Source organism: Onychomys torridus, chromosome 13, assembly GCF_903995425.1.
Source record: "Onychomys torridus chromosome 13, mOncTor1.1, whole genome shotgun sequence".
NCBI lineage: Eukaryota > Metazoa > Chordata > Mammalia > Rodentia > Cricetidae > Onychomys > Onychomys torridus.
The window spans coordinates 14,090,700-14,115,913 of NC_050455.1; the positions used below are offsets into that span (position 1 = coordinate 14,090,700).

The window sequence follows — 25,214 nt, forward strand, 5'->3', positions numbered from 1 at the left end:
ATTATACTAGTTAAAAGTCATGGAGGACAGACAAGAACATTTTATATGCCTGTGTAATCAGAGTTTCAGAAGGAAAGAGAGGAGAGGCCGTATCTGGTGATGGACAATTATCATTTTTTCAGAATGCTTTAATAAATAGCTCCTCCATATGTGTGCGTGATGTTCTATGTTCTATGCGTACACATGTGTTTGCAGATGAGTGCATCCCTGGGTGGAGGCCAGAGAGCCACGTGGGAAGTCTTCCTTAATAGCTCTGCAGGTTATGCCTTGAGACAGGAGCTCTCATTGAACTTGGAGCTTATGTTTTCAGAGATTAGTTGGCTAGCAAGCCTTCCAGATGCACCTGGTACCACCCCACCCCTGGAACTCTGGGGTTCTAGTTGCACACAGCCATATCTGAGTTTTCAGAGGGCACCAGGGATGCAAACTCAGGTCCTCATGCTCCTCACAGTTGCATATCAAACAGCGCATCCACTGAGCCGTCTCCCAGCAGCCAATCACCTGCGTTCTTGAATTCGGTAAGCAGGAAAAAAAAACTCAAGAAGAATTGCTAAAGAAAAAGAACCCTCTTAGACACTCCATATCCATCTCCAGAACACCACAACCAAAATGAAGCTCTTTAAAAAGCCAGTTGGAGGACTCACAAGCAACAAGAAGGACCCAATTATTAACACGCCCTCCACAGTTTGAATGGATTTCATGAATATTAGGCTGAGTGTGGGGGGGGGGAGCCATTCCCCAAAGGTCATGGGCAGTGCATTTGCATATTAAGGAAGCCACAAATGATGTCACACACTGAGTGGCTTTAATAGCAAACATTTGTTTTCTCCCAGTTCTGGAAGCTGTAAGTCCTAGGTCAAGGTTCCACAGATCTGATTTCCAGGCGGGGCTCTTCCTGGCTTGCAGACAGCTACCTTCTTGCTTTGTGCCCACCAGGGGACGAGTGGGGTGAGAGAGAGGTTTGGGGGCCTTCCTGGTGTCTCATCACTTAATTTTAATTACTACACTAAAGCTTTGGTTTCAGTTGCAGCCAAATTGGGGGTTAGGGTTTCAACATATGGATTCTGGGATGTAATTCAGTCCATAGCATACGGACATGATTCCATTTATATGACATCCGTAAGAATTACATTTTGTAAGGCAAATCAGTAGTTGCTAGGGATGAGGGACAGTGGGGGACTTAGATATCATTATAACCAGCATTGTGAAGATTTTTTGTGGTGATGAGACAGTTGAGTCTTGATATCAGAGCTGCTTATAGGAGTGTCACTCAGAAAGTTCATACACATGTCAACAGCCATGTCCCTTTCCTAGTGTATGCTAAATAATATATGACCAATAGGAAAAGCTGGGGAAAATTCCAAAAGGCCTCCCTGCAATATTGTTGTAACTTGTGTGTGTAAAAATGTGCGTGAGGGTGAGCAAGCCCATGCGTGCCTTATTTCCTTCAGGCAGGGTCTCTTCACTGACGCTGCAGCTCACAATTCAGTCTAGCCTGGCTCACCAGCAAGCTCCCAGATCCACCTGTCTCTACCTCCCAGACAGTGGGGTTACCTGAAGAGAGGTAATTCACCGCTTTTTTTTACATGAGTGCTGGGCATTTGGATTTGCTTGCACAAGCCATCTCTCCCGCCCTGTAACTTACTTTGAATATGTAATTATTCCAAAAATGAAAAAAAAAGTCAGAAATTAAAAAAAAAAATTCTGGCTAGAAAATAAAAATGTATTTGGAAGTTGGTTTCTCAACAGTGATGAGGACAGTGGGGAAATCGTAGAAACAGAGCTTCAACGTGCCAAGACAATTAATCCAGGAGTGTCATCGGATTCTTCCAAGAGTCAAGAGGAAATAACGACATGTCCTGACACAGGGACAGTCTAACGCCGATAAAACCTTTCCACTGCTAACACCGAGGGCTTCAGGTAAACAGTGTGAGATCTCAGGGGGAATGTCTGAGATGCAAGAAGAAATGGTGAAGCAATAAATCATCAACAGTCAGCACATCTAAAGACTGATAATTCCCTAGCAGAGGATCAGAGAGGTAGCTTGGTGGGCCAAGGTGCCTCCTGCTAGGTCTGATGATTGGAGTTCTATCCCAGGACCCACAGCTTGGAAGGAGAGAAGCAACTTCCCAGGATTGTCCTCGGACCTCCACACATGTGCAGTGTATTCCCTCACACACACACACACACACACACACACAACAAAGACAACAAAGATTTTCAAACAAGAGACATCCATCATAAACAAACATGGAGCATACCACCCCTAAAGTAGTGTGTGGGTGAAAAGAAAATGATGGATGACAAGAAGCAGACATTTTTAGTAGTGAAAAAAAAAAATAATGGCCCTACAATGAGTATTAGAAAGATGACCAAATTCAATTCTTCTTTCATGTATGTATGGTGTGAGTGCACATATATGTGCATGTTCATAAGTGTGTGGACACGTGGAGGCCTGGAGCCTCCTCCAGTGTACTCAAGTGGATTGACTGAGGCACAGTGGCTCACTGAGTCAGGAGCTCACTGATGCTGGCCAGTCTAACTGGGATTATGGGCAGCTGCCGCATCTGCCTGGAGTTTAGGAGGCTCCTAGGGATCCCAACTTCATGCGTGCTTGGCTGGCACTTTATCTTCGGAGCCATCTCTCCAGTCCCCAAATACAATTCTCAGTAGAGTAGATCCAGTTAAGGAAAAGTTTGCTGTAGAAAGAGCTAAGACGTAAACACCTATTCAAACACTGCTCGCAGGGGACACACCGGAAACACAAAGTGAGGAAAGTTGAAAATGAGAGATTTGGAGAGATATCACCCAGAAACGGGCAGTATCACTGTGTCAGCATCAACAAAGCGACGCTAGGTGAGACTAAAGACTCCAGGTCCCAGTGATGGAGGAAGCAGTCGCTAAGGGGAGGGGACAAGTGACGTCATCTGCTGAGAAATCAAAACCTGAGCGGATGATCACATGGTCGCGATGTCAGTGAGGACAAAGTCTCCAGAGCCTAACAGTGATTTATTTCATTTTCTCCTGGCTGGGAGCTTTTCTGACCAACCAGGTATCAGAAGCAGCACTCTGACCTTGCCTTCTGGTTATGAACTCTCACTGTTGTGAGAAATCTAGTGTGTACGTGCATACATAAGCATGTGACTTTATGTGTAGTATACAATATAGACTCCCAACTTCTCTGCTTTAGGATTTCCTTGAGATCATTTGTCTGAGAAAATATATTAAGAAATATCCCTCAGGGGGGGAAAATATTCTGTTTTATCTAACTGAGTCAGCAACTGTGAGCTGTCCAAGTTACTAACAGATAGTCAAAGAAATGCAAACACTGTGAGGCCTTCTGGACCTGGCAGAGCTTCCTGAGGGTGGGGCAGCTAGCAACTGTTTCACTATTGCAGCTGGTTCTTTTGCAAGACGAAGCCTTGGCTTCATAACTATGAGATCAAGACCTATTAAAAAAATCACGAAGATTTTTCTGGAAGGGTTTTGGGACTGGGTGGAGATGGCGTGGCTCTACCTGCCAGCAGAGCAAGGCCAGGAGAGCTGCGTATTGAATACACATCTCCAAGTACTTATAACCCGTGCTACAGACTGAGGAAGATGATGTTAAGAGATCTCATAGCTTAAAAGAAGTATGCTCTTCTTCCATACTTAAAAAAAATTTCTCCTGTACAAGATCTGGCCTGTTAAGATTCCATTGAGGAAGGGAGAGGGTCTCATGAGGCCACACCCTTCCCTGAGGTTTGTATCAGTTAGTGGTTGATGAAGAAGGGAAGACCTTTTCTTCAGTGGTGTAGTCACTGATGAGGTGTGCGTGGTCCAGTAAACAAATCTTCACCCACATTCCTGTGAGCAATGAAACCTAATGAAACCCACTGGGTTATTTAAAAGAGAAAAAGGAAAAAAGAAGAGAAAAGACATGGAAATAGAGGGGAGGAGCTGGGAAGAGGAAGAGAATCAGCCACAGAGGGACCAGAGAGGATGATGGGATGAATGTGACCAAAATACATTACATGCATGTATGAAAATGTCAAAACAAAAAATTCAACAAATAAATGTCTGTAAAATATTCCTTGGTTGGCTGTTTTCTTTCATTGGGTAGGGGCAAGGGGGTGATGGGCACGACATTTGGAGGCCCTCTCCACACTTCTGTAGTTGGGAACCCTCTGGATATATGTTTTCCATTACAAGGCATCTCTTTCCACTAACTTTAGAAGATTCTGTTGTGTGTTCTTATTTACAGAGGTGGCAGGAATCTGGTCTGAGGCCACACTTGGGATAGCCACAAGGAAAAAGCCAAACTGTTCAGAGATGTCATTTCTATGATCCTAAGACAGAATGTAAGATTAGGCTCTCAAAGCCACACCAGCAATAATGAACAATCTCATTGCAGAGGTAAAACAGGAAAGAAAAGAACCAGTTTCAACTTCTTCACTGGTTTAGTAAGTAAGTTGCCTGTTGAGACACACTTTGAAATATTTTTAAAAAGTATTTTAAAGTGAGAGTAATAAAGGAGAATTAGTAGAAAAGTAACTCTAATTTATACAAAAAAGACAAGAAATGGCTGTCTATGTTCCTTTTCCACAAAGTTGTGAAGTATTTTTACCAGAAGATGGAAAAGTAAGTGGCCTCTACCACACAGAATCTCACCAGACTCAAAACAAGTGGCCAAATTCAGACTTATTAAGAATTTATTATTTAAGAAGCACTTACTCATCTATTTCTTTGGCAGACTATAAATGCATCCTTACAGACTGAAACTTTGAGAAACAATTGTGTCCCTTCTGTGTGCTCTCCACATCTTGAGCTTTGATGACCATGCTCTAGAATGGGAGAAGGCCTGTTTGTTAATAACCACCTTAAAGAGAAGAGTTGTGCATTGGTACATCGTTATAGAATTTCATAGTTCTGTGTTAAAGAGAAACCACCAAAGCTTCCTGGAAACAGAAACAACTCATTTGCAGAGAGATGAGAATCGCATCAACATTTGGATTTTGCAGCTTTATGAAGAAATACAAAGAACGATGCCTTGAAAGGGCTAATGGAGAGGGGCTTGAGACATAGTGTTCCATGCCCAGCCAAGTTATCAGTCTGCAAGTCAGAGAGAATGGGCCCAATACTTAATTAAAAACCATGTGAGCACATGCTCTAGGAAAATGAAAATTTTAAAAGATGAAGACTGAGAATCTAAGAAATAATTGCTACAACTCAGAACAGCAGCAAGAAGAACCCTTCAGGCTATTGCTGGGCAGCAGAAGCAAAGCAATTTGTTCAAATTAAACAAGCAGTGAGAAGGCTTCCAGATGTGTGATCTGATAAGACAGCTAGACCTACTTCAGCAAACACACAGGAGTTAAGAAGCCGGCAGCTGTGCATGGCAGCGCACACCTGCAATTCTGGCACTTGGGAGGCTGAGGCGGCAGAATCATCATAAGTTTGAGACTAGCCTGGGATACAGAGTAAGACTTTGTCTAGAAGAAGGAAAAGAAGGAGGAGGAGGAGGAGGAGGAGGAGGAGGAGGAGGAGGAGGAGGAGGAGGAGGAAAAGCAAAATAAATTGTTGTTAACTTATGAGAGGATGAAAATGATTTTTCCTGTTAAGAAAAAAAGAGAGAGAGAGAGAGAAACTCCCTTAAAATTAAAAGCCTACAATAAAAAGTAGAGTTTACATAAAAAATTAAATGTAGCATGTTCCTAAGTCACATGGAATATAACAAATGATAAACTATTTGAGCTTGGATTTAGAAGGTTTTACTGTTTATTTTTTTTCCTTCCTTATTTCCTTCCCTCCTTCCTTCCTTCCTTCCTTCCTTCCTTCCTTCCTTCCTTCCTTCCTTCCTTCTTTCTTTCTTTCTTTCTTTCTTTCTTTCTTTCTTTCTTTTTTTTTTGAGATAGGATCTCTCTGGCTGTCCTGGAACTCATTTACTGTGTGAGGGGTGTGTAGTGGTTAGCTGTTCCACCTTTGATCTTGAAGCACTGCCCCTAATGAGGCAGCAAGTAACTGCCACACCTACCTATGACCTGCCCCTGGGGCGTGGCCGAGACGGGGACCCCTTAAGACCCGAGATGAGCATGTACCTTCTCTCTCTTGGCTACCTCATGATCCTGGATTCTGGATGCTGGATTGCAGACCAAGCCAGTTCTCCAGAAAACCGAGCTGGACTGCACACCTCTCCTGGATCCTGGAACTGACCCCTTTACTGTCTGTAAGTTGCACCCATATAGACAGACCTCTTTGACTATCAGCTAAACCATGGGGTTTAGTCGCCGCGTTAGGGGTGCAGTCAAGAGACTGCAAACATGACTGCTGTGTTGTTGGGGGTGTGATGGCTATTCTTGGTTGTCAACTTGGCCATATCTGGAATTAACTAAAACCTACGTGACTGGGTACACTGGTGAGGATTTTTTTTTTTTTCCTAATTAAATCATTTGAAGTGAGAAGACCCACCTTTAATCTGGATCTTCCGAGGTGGGTCTGAACTGACCATGTTGTTTTAGGTAGGATTGTGTAAGGACTTTGGAACTTTGGGCCAGAAAAGACATTGAATACTTAAATCTTGATGAGCTTTCCTGTGGGAGCAAGCCAGTAAGCAGGTATCCTCCAGGGCCTCCACATTGATGTCTGCCTCCAGTTTACTGCCCTGTTTAAGTTCCTGTCCTGATTTCCTTTGATGATGAACAGTGGTGTGGGAATATAAGCCAAATAAACCTTTTCCTCATCAAGGGAATGGTATTTCAGCATAGCAATAGTAACCCTAACTAAGACAAATTGGTACTGAGAAGGTATAATTGGGAGAGATATACTTAGAAGTTGGCGGAATTCTCACATTGGTTCTGTGACCTGTAGAGTCAGGGCTCTTATGGTTGGAAAGGTTAAATGTGCAGGTGGCCATGTCAGAGGAGCTACATAGAGCAACACGGCTTACGGAATACAGCTCAGAGGGTAACAAAGCTACTCTGGGTGCATCCTGGAGAGGAAAAGGCCTGGAAGGATCGTTTCCAGAATGCCCCCTGCTTCTGCTGTACTTCCTACTGTTTGCTGCTCCTGTGTTCATGCTGAATTTGGCATGGTGTGATTACTGTATGAAGGGATCCCACTGTACAGTACAGTGTGATTGTTTTCTGGGAGAATCCCACTCTTCATTATGAAATTTACTTGCAGAACATAATGAAGATGATTTTTATAAGAGCAATGATGATTAGTTAGATCTATGATTTAATTGGACTTTCTGAGTTAGCCTGAAAGATACAGGACAGTTAGTGAAGATGATGAGGGACATGATTTAAGTTATTCTGACAATTGCTCCAATAAGAGATATAAAAAGGGGGGGGAATATAAACTAAAAGTTACCTTCCCCTTTGTTAGATATGAGATTTGCAGAGGCTGAAAAATAAGAACAAGGAAGTTTCATGCATTATAGACCCATGAATTCTGCCTGTGGAAAAACAGGCTGATGATCAAAGAGAACAATTATGTCCCTACACCCAAGGTTAGGCCTGAATTTCTTGGTCATGTAACTTACAGAATTAATCACAGGCCCAGGTATGCACCTTGAAAAAACAAAGTTGTAAAAAGAAATTAAATGACTCTATTGTGTGTAAAGAAAAATAGATGGTTAGCTGACCACTCCTTTAAAGTTTCTCTGGAGGAGAATTAAGAACAGAAATCTGCTACACTGAAACCACAAACAGCTTCCTGCCGGTACAAAAGGAACTGGCTGAAATAAATTTACCTTGCTTAAAGCTTTGTTAATCTGTACTAACAGAATCCTTGCTTTGGGGTGAAGATGTTATGGTGAGAAAACTAATACGAAGAAAAATGTTTAACTGCTTGTGGGCTTCTAAGGAAAACTTGTAACTTATGTAACATGATTTCTTCTTATGCAAAGATTTAAATTTGGTTTTGGGAAATAGGTAACTTGTAGTTATGAGATAATCTTTTCTTGTGTAGAAATCTTTGACTTAGGTGGTAAAAGGGATAAGGAAAAAAATGTAAGATAACAGAACATCCAACAGAGAGAACAATAAAATGAAGAATTAAGCTTTGGCCCTCAGAAAAAAGTCTCCTGTGTGTGTATGCGGGCTCTACCCATGCCACACCTCCTGTCCAGTTCCTCTGAGCTGCTGAAAGTTGGTCTTCTAGCAGCATAAATGGAAACCTTTATAGTTGCCTCTGCCAAGGAAAATAGTAAATTAAAACAGTATTGCATCCATGGAGGAACTGCAGAAATTAGTGCCACCATTAAGGGCCTGAAAGATGCAGGGGTGGTGGTTCCCACCCCATCTCCCTTTCACCCTCCTACCTGGCCAGTGCAGAAGACAGATGGAGAATGACAGTTGATTATCACAAACTCAATCAAGTGGTGACTCCAATTCCAGCTGCTGTACTAGATGTGGTGTTCCTACTTGAGCAGATGAACACATCTCCTGGACCAACAAAAGCAATTTGTTTTCAGTCAGCAAGGCCAGCAATATATCTTTACAGTTCATGTCTGAAATTAGTTCAAAGGGATCTTGTTCATCTGTCTCTCCCACAAAATGACATATTGGTTCACTATATTGAAGACATTATGCTGATTGGACCAAGTGAGCAGGAGGGAAAAACCACTTTGGACTTGCTGATAACACATATGCACATCAGAGGATGGGACATAAATCTCACCAAAATCCAAGGAACATCCGTGAAGTTCTTAGGAGTTCAGGGGTGCGGGGCATGCAGAGAGATTCCTTCTACTGTGAAGGGCAAGTTACTGCACCTGGCCCCTCCCACCACCAAGAAAGAAGCACAATGTTTATTGGGCCTGTTTGGATTCTGGAGATAGCACATTCCTCACTTGGGTGTTACTCTGGCTCCTACCATGCAACTCTGAAAGCTGCTAGCTTTGTGTGACGCCTGGAACAGGAGGAGGGTCTTCAACAGGCCCAGGCTGCTGTGCCGGCTGCTCTACCACGTGGACCACACAATCCAACAGAATGGAAGTGTCAGTGGCAGACAGGGGTGCTGTTTGGAGCTTCTGGTGGGCTCCTGTAGGTGAATCACAGAAAAGACCTTTGGGATTTTGGAGCAAGCCTCTGCCGTCATCTTCAAACAACTATTCTCCCTTTGAGAGACAGCTCCTGGCCTGGTATGGGGCCTTTTCATGATGTAGGACTTAGGAGATGGAAAGGAAAGATCACAACTCGGTGTGAACTTCTGGTCCTCCATCTTTATAAACTCAACACAGGACTGCTCTGTGGTACAGGAAGGTTTTACTGCGGAGATGAGAGAGGGAATAGTCAGAGGCATTTGGAAGAGTCCAGAGCAGAGAGAGAAAGAAGTAGACTGAGCATGGCCAGCAGACTGGACATGACCAGGCCTATCTGCAAGAGAGGGGAGAACAGCAGGGAACATCGAAGAGGAGAGCATTGTGAGCATAGTAGGAGCAGGGGCAGGAGCATAGTGGGACTAGCAGTGTTAAAAGAAGGGTGAGAAGCTGCGGGGAGGCAAGGGCCAAGAGACTGGTGTGGGGCTTTGACATTGTGAGGAGCGTCATGAAATTTGCAGGCAAATGGATGGAACTAGAAAATATCATCCCAAGTGAGGTAACCCAGACCCAGAAAGAAAAAACATGGTATGTACTCACTCATAAGTTGATACTAGATGTAAAGCAAAGGATAGCCAGTCTATAACCCACAGCTCCAGAGAAGCTAGCTAACAAGGAGGACCCTAAGAGGGATGCATGGATCACCCTGTGAAGGAGAAATAGATGAGATATCCATGAGTAAACTGGGGGTGAGGGGAGCAATGGAGGGTAGGGGATGGGGGTGAGAACATAAGGGAATGGGATGGTTGAGCTGGAACAGGGATGGAGTGGGAGAGCAATGAAAGAGATAACCATGACAGAGGGAGACATCATGGGAACAGGGAGAAACTGGGTGCTAGGGAAGTTCCCAGGAACCCACAAGGATGACCCCAGCTTAGAATGCTGGCAATAGTGGAGAGGGTGCCTGAGCTGGTCTATCCCAGTAATAAGATCGGTGAATATCCTAACTGTCATCAGAGAGCCTTTCTCTAGTACCTGATGGAAGCAGATGCAGAGATCCACAGTCATGCACCAAGCCGAGCTCCAGGAGTCCAATCGAAGAGAGAGAAGAGGGATTCTATGAGCAAGGGGCATCAAGATCATGATGGGGAAACCTACAGAGACAACTGAACCAAGCAAGTGGGAACTCATGAAATTTAGACCAACAGCTGTGGACTCCACAGGACTGGACTAGACCCTCTGCATAAGCGAGACAATTGTATAGCTTGGTCGGTTTAAGGGGGTCCCTGGCAGTAGGATCAGGTTCCATCCCTGGTGCATGAGCTGGCTTTTTGGAGCCCATTGCCTATGGTGGGACGCCTCACACAGCCTTGATGCAGGGGGAGGGGCTTGGACCTGCCTCAACTGAATGTACCCAGCTTGGCTGACTCCCTTACCTTTTCAGAGGAGAGAATGGGGGGTGACTGGGGGAGGGAAGGCTAGGGGCTGGGTGGGAGTAGGGAAGAGAGGGGAATCTGTGGTTGGTATGCAAAATGAATAAAAAATTTCTTAATAAAGAAAAAAAGGAATTGTGAATAGGGGCTGAGGGAGCCTGGAGGCTGCTAGCATTGACCTTAATATGCTGCTAGATACATGGTTATATGCTAATCAGAGAGCCTTATGTCCCTTTTGCAGGAGGTAAAGGAAACAAATCCTTTTGGTAGCTAGAACCAGCTTCACAAGTTTCTGAGGAATGTTGGCTTTTAGCTAACTGCCAGAAATCCTCCTGTATACCAGTTTGAGCTCATTTCTGGATGTTTGGACTGCCTTTTAGAGTTTGGGGAATTGGAGTTTCCTTTGGACCTTACATAGTCTCTACCTCCTCAGTACTGAGACTGCAAGTGTGATCCAGTAATATCCAAGTGTGATCACTACACATGTTTTTGTGCAATATTGGGGATTAAAGTCAGGGACTCTGCACATGCTAGCCACTCTACCAACTGAGGTACACCACCAGCCCCTAAATCATCACCTTTTTTTTTTTTTTTTTTTGAGATAAGGTCTTTCTATGTAGCCCTGGATGGCCTGGACCTCATTATGTAGAGTAAGCTGCCTTCAAATTCCTGGAGACCCACCTGCCTATACACCCCAAGTGCTGAGATTAAAGGTGTATGTCATCATGCCCAGCATGTTCTTTTTTCCCCCAAAGACAGGGTTTCTCTGTGTAGCTCTGGCTGTCCTGAACTAGCTCTGTAGACCAGGCTGGTCTCAAACTCACAGAGACCCACCTGCCTCTGGCTCCCCAGTGCTGGGATTAAAGGCGTGCACTGCCACCACCTGAAATACTATTGAGACACTAAATGATTTCGAGTTGTTAAGTAAGCCTGCATAAGAAATATAAACCATACAACTCCAACAGTTTGAGGCAGCATGTGGAGGTTGGTACAAGTGAGATCAATTCCTTACCTTTGATAAGTGGGCTTTGAGAGACGTTGGTGTACTGAAGAGTGGGTCATGTTCCTATGGTTCACAGTTCACTGCTCCCTTTCTGAAATATATATCATGTCTAAGGGTTTTGTTGTATGGTTTTTTGCCTCCTGGGTTGGCATGCACAGTGTCATCCCTACCTGCTGACTTTAGATTTGACCATGCGTATTATGTTGAATAGACTATGGAGGGGAAGGTACAGTGGCCAGACCTGAACAGAGGCTCATGAAAATACCCCACGTTCGCTTTCCTGGGAACGTGGCTCTCTGTCACAGGAACACTGCTCTGAGCAATGGCCTTTCCTTTAGCCTAAGTCCCAAAGTGAGAAGGCACACAGCTAAGCCCATCCAAGCCTAGAATTTTAAAATTCGGTTTCCCACATGTCAACATTCTTATTAGTACAGCTTAATCTGAAAATGTCTAACCACAGGCATGCTCATTATTTCCCTTTGGAATTGTTGAAGTCAGAGGGAAAAAATTAAATTTATTTTGAATACAGACCATTGAAAGTATTCACTTAATGTGGTCTTGGGTGTTTATATCCAAAGCCCTTCTTCTCTTTGAGTGAAGTTCTGAGATCCATTCAAGATTCCTTTTAACAAGGAAAAAGCTAAACCCTACAGAGCCAGCAATATATCTTCTGTAACAATGGGCTTACAAAACATGCCAGAGGACCAGATACACCAGGTCTGACATGGAAATGTGTTCACTAAAAAGAGAAAGGGAAACACAACCACAAACCTTCCTGAAAATTCTAACAGGTCCTTGACTCCATCTATGTTCAACTATTCATAAATGCCACAAGAAACTTAGAACCCTGTTTTTTCCCAAAAAGCTCATGTGTGAACTTTTTTTTTTCTTTTGTGTTTTCGAGACAGGGTTTCTCTGTGTAGCTTTCCTGGAGCTCACTTGGTAGACCAGGCTAGTCTCGAACTCACAGAGATCCGCCCGCCTCTGCCTCCTGAGTGCTGGGATTAAAGGCATGTGCCACCACCATCCAGCTGTGAACTTTTTTGTCTCCTTCTCCTTCTTCGATGTGGTAAAGAGACACTGCTGTTCTTTTGGTTGGGGGGGGTGTGTTACAAGCTGACTGGACTCTCCAGGTAAATGGTTCCTGTGCTAGGCCCTCAGTTAAATCCCAATATAGGATAGAGAGAGAGAGAAATCTTCCTGTTGGACTCACTTCAAGGTTCTTGATACTTTTCATATGACTTTCCTTAGAAGAAATCATATTGGTGACTTGTCTGACTTTATACCACTTTTTATTGTGTGTGTACGTGTGTGCATATTGTGCATGTGGAGGTCAGAGGACAGCTTGCAGGAGTTGACTCTCTCTTTCTACCACACGGATCCCCAGGGACTGAACTCACATGTCAGGCTGGTGGTGAGAACTTTGTCCCCTGAGCAATACACCCGAAGTTTCAGTGTCTAGCGTTCATCTTTGCCAGTGACCTTTTCCACCTGCATTGACCATGTGTCCAGATAAAATGTGCTAGCCCTATCAGTACAAGCCTGGATTCTTCTGTGGAGTCTCTGCCTTGTTATTCTCACTAGCTGTGCCAATTTTCTCATTGCTTCAGGCCTGTGCTCCCTAGTCAAATACCTTCCCTTCCTACTAGAATGATGGATGGGGCATGGGGCATGTTTCCTATAACAATAACAAGTGTGTGTGTGTGTGTGTGTGTGTGTGTGTGTGTGTGTGTGTGTCTGCATGTATAAGAATATTGCACAAAATGAGCAGTGTACAGTTTATATCACCCAAATGAATTTAATTATTTTTTTACATATAAAAGAATAGCCCAAAGCCCTGGATTTTACTTATAAAATAAACAGCAGTCTCAGAAAGGGAGAGAAGAAGGCAATTGACTAGGGATCTTGGGACTTAGGAACAACCAATTGCCTGAAAGTTTCTTCTTGCCTCATATATCCTGAATCAGTACAGGAGAAGCAGGCAGATTGCTTTTTAAAATCTAAGAAATGCCTGCTTTCTCCAGCCAGAGGGCCAGGCAAAGGGCAAGGTAGCTAGCTACACAGAAAATTTCTTTTTGACAGTAACTGCCTATTCCAGCCAAACACTGCAAGAAAAACAAAAGAAAACGTGGCCTCACTTCTACCCCAGTCATCAGAGGCTGAATTGAGAGACCAGACTCCCACACCTTTACCAGGCACTCTCCTGCTGGGATGGTGTCAGAGGAGACTAACAGGGGAGCCAGGATTTTACAACCGGGGTCAGGACAGAGTGGATGGCACAAAAACATGCCCCAACCGTTTACAAGGGCATCGTTTGAATACAAAAGATCCTCTCCAAAGGTTATGCTGTCTACTTTCATTTATGTACATTGTTAGAATGATGGAATGCTAGAGCTGGAGAACAGAGTAGGGGTTGACAGGGCTTGGAGATAATGGAGTGGGTGACAATAAAGGGCTAGCTCAAGGGAGACCTTTGTGGTGACTGAATAATTCTGTGTCTTATTCTGGGAGTAGTCACAGGAATCCATATCCGGTTGTGTGCACATGCACACATACTCACACACAAACACAGACACAGACACAGACATACCCTGTATCAGCCTGCTGGTTCTGCTATTATACAGTAGTTATACCAGATGTAATGGAGCTAGGCAAGGACAGGGCACAGCCCCAATTCTCAGCTTACAGGAGTTAGGGTTACCAGGCCTTTGACTGGCCAAGGCGAAAACAGTGAATTAAAACAACATCATCAAATGATAGTGCATGAATGTTTTGTTCAATTTGATATACTTAGGGCATTTGGCTTTTCCAGTGAGTCTGATCATTTCCCCTTAACTATGTTTTTCAGACTGGGTTTTGATAATTTGCTAGGCTGGCCTTGAACTTGCCATCCTTTTACTTCAGCCTGGAGTAGCTGTGTTTGAAGGCCTGCAGCAACATAACCAGCTTGCTGGTCCCTTTTACTCCCTACCTCCATCATTCTTCTCCACTGACGGGTGTTTGACACTCAATTTTGTGTAATCAACACCTCCCTTTCCCTCTTCTCCTCGCTCTGGTTAACTGCTCTTGGGCAGTTCACTATGCAACAGGGAGCATCCTTGTAAGTTTCCTAGTGTATCTGATAAAATGCTGGTAAAGGTACCTTAAGGGAAGGTGGTTTGCTGAGGGAGGGTGGATTTATTTTGGTCTACAGTTTGATAGCACATCTGTCCTGGTGGAGAAGGCATGATTGACTGCAGGAGGGTGAGGCAGCTGGTCACACTGCATCCACAATCAGAAAGCAGAGAGATGAAGGCTGATGCTCCTCTTTATTCAGCCCGGGACCTCAGCACATGGAATAGGGCTGTCCGTAGTCAAGGGCATCTTAGTCAGTCCTTCCTGGAAACACTCCCACAGACACACCCAGAGGGGTATCTGTCTTCTAGGTGGTTCTGAACCTGTCAAGATTAATCACCCCACTACCACATTTCTCCCTTAAACAGGCACGTTACAGGAGCCATTTTCTTGGGTTTTTTTTTTTTTTTTTTGGTTGTTGTTTGTTTTTTTAATTTAAGCTAATTGTGAACAAATGACTAGGAGTTATCTACAACGGAGGAAATAAAAAAATTCAATTAAAAATACATCAAATTGATAAACAAAAAACCCGACCTGTGCTATCCAGCCCAAAGATTGCTCCTGAGGCTCACACTGGTGTGACTGGGAGAAATCTGAGTTCTGGGCACAGTGTGGACGGGAAGTAACATCAAAGAAAAACATCCGAAATTAGATGTGGGTTATTCCTCACTTTGGGTTCCCTCATTTGTTATTTCAAATAACCTGATCTGTGCCCTTTCACTTACTCCTTCTTGACAAATCTTGAGCCTGCTTCCTTCCTGCCCTGAAACATACCCCTTGTGTACCCTGTTTAATGGATAAAGTCAAGACACATTTTTGAATGACTAGTAGTAGGCAGACACTGAGGTGACAAGGGGTAAATGTACTTGGTTAGACAAGCTTTGGAGGGAAGTGCATTTCATTACATCATACAATGCAAACAGTACACAGTTTTCTATTTGATTTTAGCTACTTTCTTAATTGCAAATTATTTTCGAGGGAAATACAAAAGGCATTGTTATTTTAGGCTTCCTTAGAGGAACACAAGAAGTCTTTAAAGCTTGTTTTATAGAGGCAATTTGACATACCAACATTTTCCCAAATGCACATTCAGTTACTTTTGGCTCACCTACAGAGATGATCTTACTCTGTTTTAGAACATTTCTAATACGACAAAAAGATCTCCTGCACAGTTTGTTGTCAGTCCCCACATTCCCCACACCCCCAGCCTTAAGCAACTGCCAATCATTATGTGCCAGTTTTGTAGATATTTAAGTGGAGTCATGTATGTGCTCTTTTGCATTGGTCTCTTCCACTTAGCTTATTACTGTCATTCTGCCCCAGGGCTCCTTTGGTCCACACTGATCTAAAGCTAGCCATGCAACCTGGCTGGTCTAAACTCTCCATCCTCCTGCTCTGTACAGCCTAGTGCTGATGTTAGAAATGAACCATTATGCCCAGTTTTGGCTTACTGTTTTTGAAGTACCTCAGTGTAGGGTTTTTTAAATGAGTACTTTGCTCCTCTGCATATACATTTTGTTGACCCCTTCAGAAATTCTTGGACATCTGGATTGTTCTCTCTTTTGGCCATTATAAATAATGACATGAATATTTATGAACAAGTTAGAAGGACCTCTTCAATTTTCTGAGGGTAATATCTATTAGTGGGATTGTAGGGTCCTGTGTTATCTTCCTAAGAACCCAGCAAACAGTGGCTACACTGTTTTACAGTTCCATAATACACGAAGGTTGCAATTTGTCCACCTCCTCACCATGCATTCTTGTCTGGGTTTGTACTTTTTTAATTGCAGCTATTGTAGTGGGTGTGAAGAGCTTTCCTATTGTGGTTTTAATTTGCATTTCCCTAAGTGACTAATGATGCTGAACATTACTTGTAATCATCTAAATATTTTCTTTGATAAAATGTGTCTTTCATCCACTTGTAAATGGATTATTAGCCTTCTTTATTGAGTTCGAGGAGTTCTTTAACATAATCTGAATACAAATCCTCTATCAGATATATGGTTTGCAAATATTTTCTTCCAAGCTAGTATATCCTTCTCTTTTTTGGATATAATTTTCTTTTAAAGACCACATTTTATTCATAATATAGTTCCCTTGTGGACCATTAACAAGCTAATGATTGACTTGGTTTCAAAATATTACATTTGTACTTTTTAAAATGGCACCTCTTAGGCCATGCAGGCACTGCTGCCCAGCTGTAATCTCAGCACTTGGGAGGTGGATTTGCTTTCCAGTACAGTACTTGGAATATGGAGATTAAGTGAAAACAAGATAGTAAAACTATAGATAATTTTAACATCATTCTTGAGACTCCGCACCAGGTTCCACTCCCAATCTATCGACAATATAGATTTAAAGGATAAAGGCCATTAACATCTATACGAGATCTTATCGCGTGGTTCCTGTTCGTGGCTGGCAAGCAGTAAGATGCAAGCCTCTCAATGGGCTATTGAGAAAAATGCAAAGGCGGGTGGTTTTGCACCTGGATGCTGAGGCCCAGGGCTCTGTCTTGCACGGGGCAGGAAGGCCAAACTCAGCTCTGAGAATGAGTAGTGAGGTCGGCTTCGCCAGGGAAAGGGGTGAAAGGCATCAGGAAGCAGCCCCTATTCTGCAGCGGCGGGGGCGGGGGTGGTGGTGGCAATTTTTTTTTCTTGTCCCCCGAGGTCCGGCGGCCTCTTCCGGCGGTGCCGGCCGGTGGCCTCCCCTCACCGCCCACCCTCGGTCGTGCATCCAGTCGCCGGCGCCGGGCTCGACCGAACCACTCATCCCGCCACAGGTGGCTCCGCATCAGGCGTGGCCTTGTGCAGCGCCCGGGGCCTGAACGCAGCGACGGCGCCTTCGATGTCTGCCGCCCGCGACCGGCTCCCCGAGGCTCTACTTGCCGCCGCCGCCTTTGTCCGGACACAGGTGGGCAACCTCTCCTACCCGAGGCCCCGGCCTAGATACCCCCGGATTCCGCGCTTCGGGGCGGGCGGGACAGGAAGCGACAGCCGCGGCGGCACGCCGGAACCAACCGCGGCCGGGGCCAGGGGCGCAGCCGGCGGCGGCCGAGGGGCGCCCGCCGCGGGGGAGGGGGTCGGGCATCCGGTGAGCACGGGCCCCCCGCCTCCCCCGCGCAGCCGCACCGGCCTGGGAGGACTGCGCCCGGGCGGCCTTGCGCGCGCGCCGCGCTGACGGAGACGCCGGGCGCCCAGGCTGGGGGGTGGGGTGGGGGGCGGGCGCGGCGGAGGCGGAGCTCGTGCCGGGCCCGCCCGCCCGCGGGGGAGCCGCCGGCAGAGGCCGAGGAGGCGGCGCGGCGGACGGCGGCCCGAGAGGAGCGCCCGCGCTGCGGCCCGCGGGAGCGCGCCGCCACCGCCCGCGCCGGCCTGAGGAGCGCCTGCCGCCGCGCGGGCCGAGGTGAGTGCGCGGCGGGCCGGCCGCGGGCGCGGGAGCGGGGCGAGGCGGAGGCCCCGGCGCGCCCGCGTCCTCGGCCCTTTGTGGTCGCGCGGCCGGCCGGCCGGCCGGGGCGCGGGGGTCCGGCGGCGGGGGACTCCCGGGGGCCGCCCGGCGCGCGGCGTCTCCCTCTGCCGGGCGGCCGCGCACTGCTGCGAGTTGGCGTCCTAGTTTGACATTGAGTTAGAAACCGTTTTTCTACCGAAGACGGAAGTTTGTTTTATTGACAGAGGCAGGGCTAAACATGGCTCCGGGCTTCGGCCGTGCGGGACTCGCTGCCGCGGTCCCGGGCTGACCCAGGCCGGTACCGGGGCGACGAGCAGGGCGCACAGGCCGGGGCCGAGGTCTGAGCCTGGGAAGTAGCGGGCTTCGGGCAATGGGAATGAATGAACGGGAGGCCACTCACCCGCAGCACAATGCCGTGAGAGAGTGACCAGGAATCGGGATGACTTGCAACGTCACTGCCTCTTACTAGTCAGCCTGGCAGCGAGGACCCCCCCTCCGACACCCCCCTCCCCCATTTGTGACCTTGGCCTTATTTCCAAGCCACCGAAACCAAACTCGCTTGGCATTTCTGGTACGCTCGGGCAAAAGGCAGAGTCGTCTTTGTGATCTTGAATTGTTCCGGGAGGACAGATAATGTCACCTAAACCACACTTCGTGTTTAATAGTAAGTAGTACGTTTCTTTATGATCGTACCAAGAACTCCAGAAAGCAAAAGGTCTTGTCCTAATTTTCATAGGTGAAGATGAGACCCCCAGAAGTTAAAAGTTAACTCAGTTAAAAGCTGCAGAGTTCAGAGTCAGACCTAGACTTTGTGCTAAGTGCTTTTTCCTTCCGATCTGTGTCTGGACCAGGATCGTTCTTCGTGCTAGCCATTGACCACATGTGGTTACTTAAATTTAAAAAGTTCAGCTCCTAACTCAAGTAGCCACATTTCAAGGACCCAAGAGCCAAGTGTGCAACAATTGATAGTGCTAGTCTTGACCATACATTTATTTATCTGGTAAATATTTATTGAGTGCCGTCTGTTAAGTGTTGAGAATACGGTAGTGAATAAAAGAGACAAAGTGTACTTGCCTTTATGGAACTTGCATTTTACAAGATAGTTCGAAGGTCTTTCCATGGTACCTCAGAGCCTTGATGTTTCTTTCAAATGTGCTCCATGAACTAGAAATATCTTCGTTACCTGGGGAGTCTCAAAGAAATATTTCAGGCTCCCATCCACATCAACTGAATTAGTATCTGTTTTAACAGGATTCCAGGTTGTGTGTGGTTTGAAACCTGAGAAGCCTTTATTCAAAAGCCAGTGATAACTGGGTTTAGAGAATGTTTCTTGGTTTGTTTGGTACCTGTTTTATTATTATTTTTTAAATGTGTAGAGTATTTTGCCTGCACTTATGTCTGTGCACCACGTTGGTGTCTGAAGAGGGTTTCAGACTCCTTGGAATTGGAGTTACAATTGGAAATCAAGCCGGTGTTGTCTGGAAGAGCAGCCAGTGCTCTTCACCACTGAGTCCTCTCCAGCTCCATTGGTTTTTAGCAGCAGACTGTATAACTTCTGGGAGTGTTAATCATTTGTGCAAACATTGAAGTGCCTTCCTCAGTGGAGTTGATAAACTTAATGAAAGCAGACGTTGTCATAGCTGTCTCCCCTAGCCATGCCCTCCTCTAGACTTCATAGTCCATGGTAAGTAGTAGACCCTCAGTAGCTGTGCGTGGAGTGAATGAATGAGCCTCTGGAATAGGCGAGACCAGTTGTCAGTCAAGCACTGAGCGGCATCTGGTGAGATCACGAGGCAGAGTTATAATGAAGGTGTTCATCGTTTTTTCTTCTGGGAGTCCTGCTACCTCGGTGGAGTTTGGCTCCTGGCATGACTTACTGCCTTTCCCTCCCTTCTGTTTTTGTTTTTGTGTTGAGACAGGGTCTCTCACTCTGACCTAGGCTGGCCTCAGCTCACAGAAGTCTTCCAGCCTCACCCTTCCAAAGGAAGGGATTATAAACGTGAGCCAACAGCAAGCCTGGGGAGGGAAGCCTGGGGAGCGAGTGTCTGTGTTGGTGGCACAAGCATTGCTACAAGTTCTCACTATGTAGCCCCCTTGTTGATACAATGTATCTCATTGGCCTCCAACTTGGTTAGACTCTTGCTTTAGCCCACCAAGTGCAGGGTTTTTTTGTTTTTTTGTTTTTTATTCCCACCCCCCTGAGTGCAGGTTTTATAGAGGCAGTAGGTCTGTCGATCTCTCTGTTTGATAACATGAAGGTATATTAATGAATTCAAATTTTAATCACGTTAGTGCTTATTGTGTGTGTGCGTTTTAAAGATGTATTTGGATGTATGTGTATGGGTGTTTTGCCTGTATGCATGTCTGTACCTAGTGCATGATGCAGTGCCAGTAGAGCCCAAAAGAAGGCAGTGGATCCCCTGGGACTGGAGTTACTGTTTGGTGCTGGAAATTGAACCCAAGTCCTCCGAAAGAGAAGCCAGTATTTCTAACTGCTGAGCCATCTCTCTAACCCCTCATAAGGAGTTTTTTGAAAAACCTAAATTTGGATTTAGCTTTTATTTTCCATTAATGTTCTCCTTTGCTCTAGAATCTAATCCAAGATACTGCATTATGTTTAAGGAGCATGTCTCCTAGTCTTTGGTATGTGACATTTTTCTGAAATCTGTCTTGTTTTTCATAAGTTTGGCCTGGAGGAATGCTGGCTTTTTTTTTTTTTTAAGATTTATTTATTTATTATGTATACAGCATATATGACCAGAAGAGGACACCAGACCTTATTACAGATGGCTGTGAGCCACCATGTGGTTGCTGGGAATTGAACTCAGGACCTCTGGAAGAGCAGTCAGTGCTCTTAACCTCTGAGCCATCTCTCCAGCCCGAATCATCCAGTCTTGGGAGTAGGATCTCATTTTATGGAAAATAACACCACAGCAGAGGCAGTAACATTGTTTCTACACTCGCTTTGTGCCTCTCACATTCCTCGTAGTTGGCTGAAATGAGGAAAGGAAGACAGCAGCTGTACCGGATAGGACTAAGAGTGGATACTTACTGCATGCTCATTTATTCAGTTGACATTTACTGAGTGATTGATGGATGACAGACCCTAGAGTAGACTCAAGGTAACTGGAGAACAGGGCAGCATTAAACCATACAGAAGAGTCTAGACTTAATGACCATAGCTTGCTTGCAGTTACTGCTGTAGAGGGTGGTGGAGAGACGGGGTGGGGGGGTTGGGGGGATGGGGGGGTGGGATAAGGGATGAATAGCCAGGGGGACTCGCTGCTTTTGGTTTTCTAGGTTGGTAGGGAAGGCTTCTCTGAGTAGCGGTAGAATTGTCTTTGGCTTCTGGGGATCCTCCCCAATTCCTCCCAGACTGACTTATCCATCTTTGTTATTATCTGACAACATCCACATGTGCCTTTCTCCAAAGGCATCATGCTTATTTCTGACTTTGTACCTTTATATGTGATTTTCTTTCTTCCAAGATTACCGTCTTTCCATCCCTGCTTGTGAACGTACTGCTGCTTGCTCAGAGATTGGCTCACATTACTTGCTCTTTAGGAAGTCATTCACTGTTCATTTATGCATGAGTTCTACTTAAGTGTGTTTGAGGATAGGCAAAGCATTTGATATTTGTGTGTGTGTGTATTCTGTGTCCGGGATGAAGGATTGATAAAGGGCTAGCTGAGCTCTGAAGTGCTCACATTAGAACAATGAGTGACTTTTTAATTGAACTTTTAAAGTTTAGTTTATTACTTTATATGTATGAGTGTTTTGCCTGCATGCAAGTCTTTGCTCTGCTTGGGTGCCTGGTGCTCACAGAGGCCAGAAGGCATGGATTCCCTGGGCCTGGAGTTACAAATGGTTGTGAGATACCATGTGGGTGCTAGGAATCAAACCTAGGTCCTGTGGAAGAGCAGCCAGTGTTCTTAATGAAAAGCCAACTCTCCAGCCCTCTAAATTAAACTTTTCCCCCCATTTCTTTGTAAGACAGATTTTCTCTTTGTAGCCTGGTTGTCCTGGAACTCAGTCTGTAGACCAGGTTGACCTTGCACTCACAAAACTCTTTGTGCTTCTTCCTCCTAGTACTAGGATTAAAGGCATGTGCTACTACTCCCGTTAAATTAAACTTTTATTGTGTCATTACTGTAGGCCCACATGTAGTTCTAAGGAACAGTTCAGGAAAATCCCTTGTATCCTTTATCCAATTATTCCCACTGGTGACATCTTGTAAACTATAGCCCAGGTAGCCCAGGCTGGTCTCTAACAGTGGAGGATAGCCTGATCCTTCTGCCTCCACCTGTTTGGATTATAGGCATATATTATCAAACCCAGCTTGTCTTACTGTTTCTAATGTGCTTGTCTTAGTCACTTTGAATATTTGAAGTGAGTTTCCTACAAACAGTATATAGTTAGATCATGTTTTAAAATCAATTCAGCCAAGCTCCCTTTTCATTGATGTATTTAGATCATTTATATGTAACATAGTTATTGCTATATTAGGGCATACACCTGCCACTTGACTTTTGCTTCCTGGTTTTTCTCTTACAGACTTGTGGATTACTAGAACATTTAAACTTTTTCTCACCTGGATCAATACTGTTTGGGGGTATACTTCTTTACTTTTCTTTCTTTTGATTTTAAGAACTTTTCAGGGGGAGCGTGGGCTAGAATAGGAGCAAGGACACTGAGTCTGTCTCTAGCTCAGGCTGGCCTAGAAGTTGCTGTAAAGACCAAGCTGACCTTGACCATCCTCTCGCTTCTGTGTCCAGGGTGCTGGGATTATTGGTGAGCACCAACCTCCTTGGCTCAGAACTTTTGTCATTGTTTTACGGTAGGTCTGTGAAAAATTCCTTCCTTTCTTTTGTATGAGAATATTGACTCCTTTTTAGCTTCTCTGGGTAGAGGTTTTTTATACTAACTTTTTCTTCCAGCCTTGAAAGACACTTGCTTTCCTTCTGGGCCTTATGGTTTCAGGTATAAATTTGCTCTCATTCAAGACACTTTTCCTCTGTAGTTATGGCTTCTTGTCTCGTTCCTAGAACTCGTTCTTGTTTTTATATTTTCTCATGCTTCACCTTTTGGTATGGGTTTCTTTGGGGTTTCCTGTTTGATGTTTACTTGGAATCCTGAATCTTTATGTTTTATCCTGAAGTTTTATGTCTATTGCCAAGTTGAGGAAGTTTTCACCATTTTAGTACATTTTTAGCCTAATTTCTCTGTTGCCCTTCCTTGTAAGGCCAGCAGCTTCAGCAGTAGCTCTTGGTTACAGTTCAAGCGTGTCTGGATTGATTGCCGGTTGTTCTTCAGTCTTTGTGCTGTTCTGCTTGGATACTTTGTGCTACTCGGGCTTCCTGTGTATTTCCTTTGTCCCTGAAGGCGGCCACCTAGATGGTTGATATTTTTCAGCTTTTTAAATTTCTGTTTGGGTCTTCATCTGCTACTGATCTGCTTAGTTTTTGTTTTTGTTTTTTTTTTAAAATAAACTTGTTTAGAAAGTTCTTGTAATTGTTGAAGCATTTCTGTCAATGCTGTTGTAAAACTGATAATTTTTAGCACGATTGGTGTTCTTTCAGTTTGAACTCTACATCTCTTGGACTGGGATGTGTGTGTGTGTGTGATGAAAACCTGGATATTTTCATGTTCTTTGATATTCTAGTTCTTTTTCAAGCTTTCTGTTTTCCCTGGAGTTTGGAGGGGTATCTCTTCAGCAGAGGAAATGAGATGAAGGGGGACATTGGTTGCTTGCTACTTTGGTATCACTAAGAGGCATCGGAAGGCCTGACATGGTGGCATAAGCCTTTAATCCCAGACTTGGGAGGCAGAGACTTGCAGATCTCTGTGAGTTCAAGGCCAGCGTGGTCTACAGAGTGAGTTCCAGGACAACCAGGACTGTTACATAAGAAACCATGTCAAACATGGGAGTCAGAAGGACAGGCTCACCATTGGACCTCCCTTGAGCTGAGCTGATCCTGTACTTGGGCAGGTGAGGTGGTATAGAAGGAATGGTGCCTTGTTACAGCTGATGTGGATGAAAACTTTGGCTCTGGTTTGAGTGTGAAATGTTCCCCATAGGTTCATATGCTTGACTTTTGGTCCCTAGCTAGCAACACTTTGGAAAAGTTTTGGAACTTTTGGGAAGTGGAGTCTCAGTGGAGAGAATGGATCATTGGGGGTGGGCCTTGAGGCTTTATAGCCTAGTTCTACTTCCTGTTCATACTCTGCATCTTGAGTGTAGGTGCATTGTGACCAACCATCGACACCATGCCTGCCCTACCTATTGCCATGTGTTCCCCACCACACTAGACTATATCCCTTTGGGACGAGAAGACAAAGTAGACCCTTTCTCTTTTAAGTTGTTTTGTTAGGATATTTTATCAAGGCTGCTTACCCTGAATTCTGGAGTATTGCCCTGGTGACGAGGGCTTAGGGTCTGGTTACAGCATGTGAGAGTGTATGAGAGGTGAGCCTTCTCACCTCAGTTCTTCTAGGTGTTTGGTGTAATTTCTTCTTAAAAACACTGTGTTGCTGGATGTCTCCTTCCTAGTCCTCTGCATGGCCCAGGCAGGCCTGATTCGGGCCTTGCTTATGACTGTTTGCATTTCCAGGTTGTTGGCATCAATTGCTTCAGATCTGGGGGTACATGAGACAAAAACAAATCACTTCTCTGTGTTCCTGCTCATCTTGTACTGAAGCTTACAGCCTGCCTGCCACCTCTGTCTAATTCTTTAAAAGTGATCTTCCCCAGCCTTCCTAGATGAACAAATAACAACATGTTTATGTGTAATAGCCCTAATTTATGTATTTATTTTACTGTCAGAAAAATATATCCCTGAAGAGTTAATATTAGACATTCCCACTTCACATCGAGTAATTTTTTAGTGCATATAAAATATGAATTACAAGAATAAGAAAGCTGCCATATATAATTCCTATCTTAAACGTTGTTTGACTTGTCTATCTGTTTCTGAATGCTTACTCCAAGTCTTCTGATGAACTAGACACTAAGTTGTTGTCTAGGGACTATATATTTTGACTACAATTGCCTGGTATTACCTGCTTTTCAAAACAAAATTTAATTACTTTTAAAATTCTGTTTTGTGCATGTGTGTTTGCACACATGCCACAGTGCACATGTGGAGATCTGAGGACAACTTTTAGGAGTTGGTTTTCTTCTATCATGTGGGTCCTTGGGATA

The 25,214-nt window shown here is 44.8% G+C and overlaps 1 protein-coding gene and 1 pseudogene across 5 annotated transcripts in view; one reads left to right on the forward strand and one right to left on the reverse strand.

The window, feature by feature from the left end:
• Nucleotides 1–17,363, reverse strand: part of LOC118594948 — a 74,491-nt pseudogene extending 57,128 nt beyond the window's left edge.
• The window catches only part of Galnt1 (polypeptide N-acetylgalactosaminyltransferase 1), a 79,612-nt gene continuing 71,712 nt past the window's right edge, over nucleotides 17,315–25,214 (forward strand). For 2 of the 5 annotated variants that reach the window (XM_036204682.1, XM_036204679.1), the window contains exon 1: nucleotides 17,786–17,971. The gene's annotated coding sequence lies outside the window, so the exon portion shown is untranslated. Of the gene's footprint in view, nucleotides 17,483–17,785; nucleotides 17,972–18,167; nucleotides 18,678–25,214 lie in introns of those variants that run through there. The other 3 variants (XM_036204681.1, XM_036204683.1, XM_036204680.1) reach the window with 3 other exon arrangements.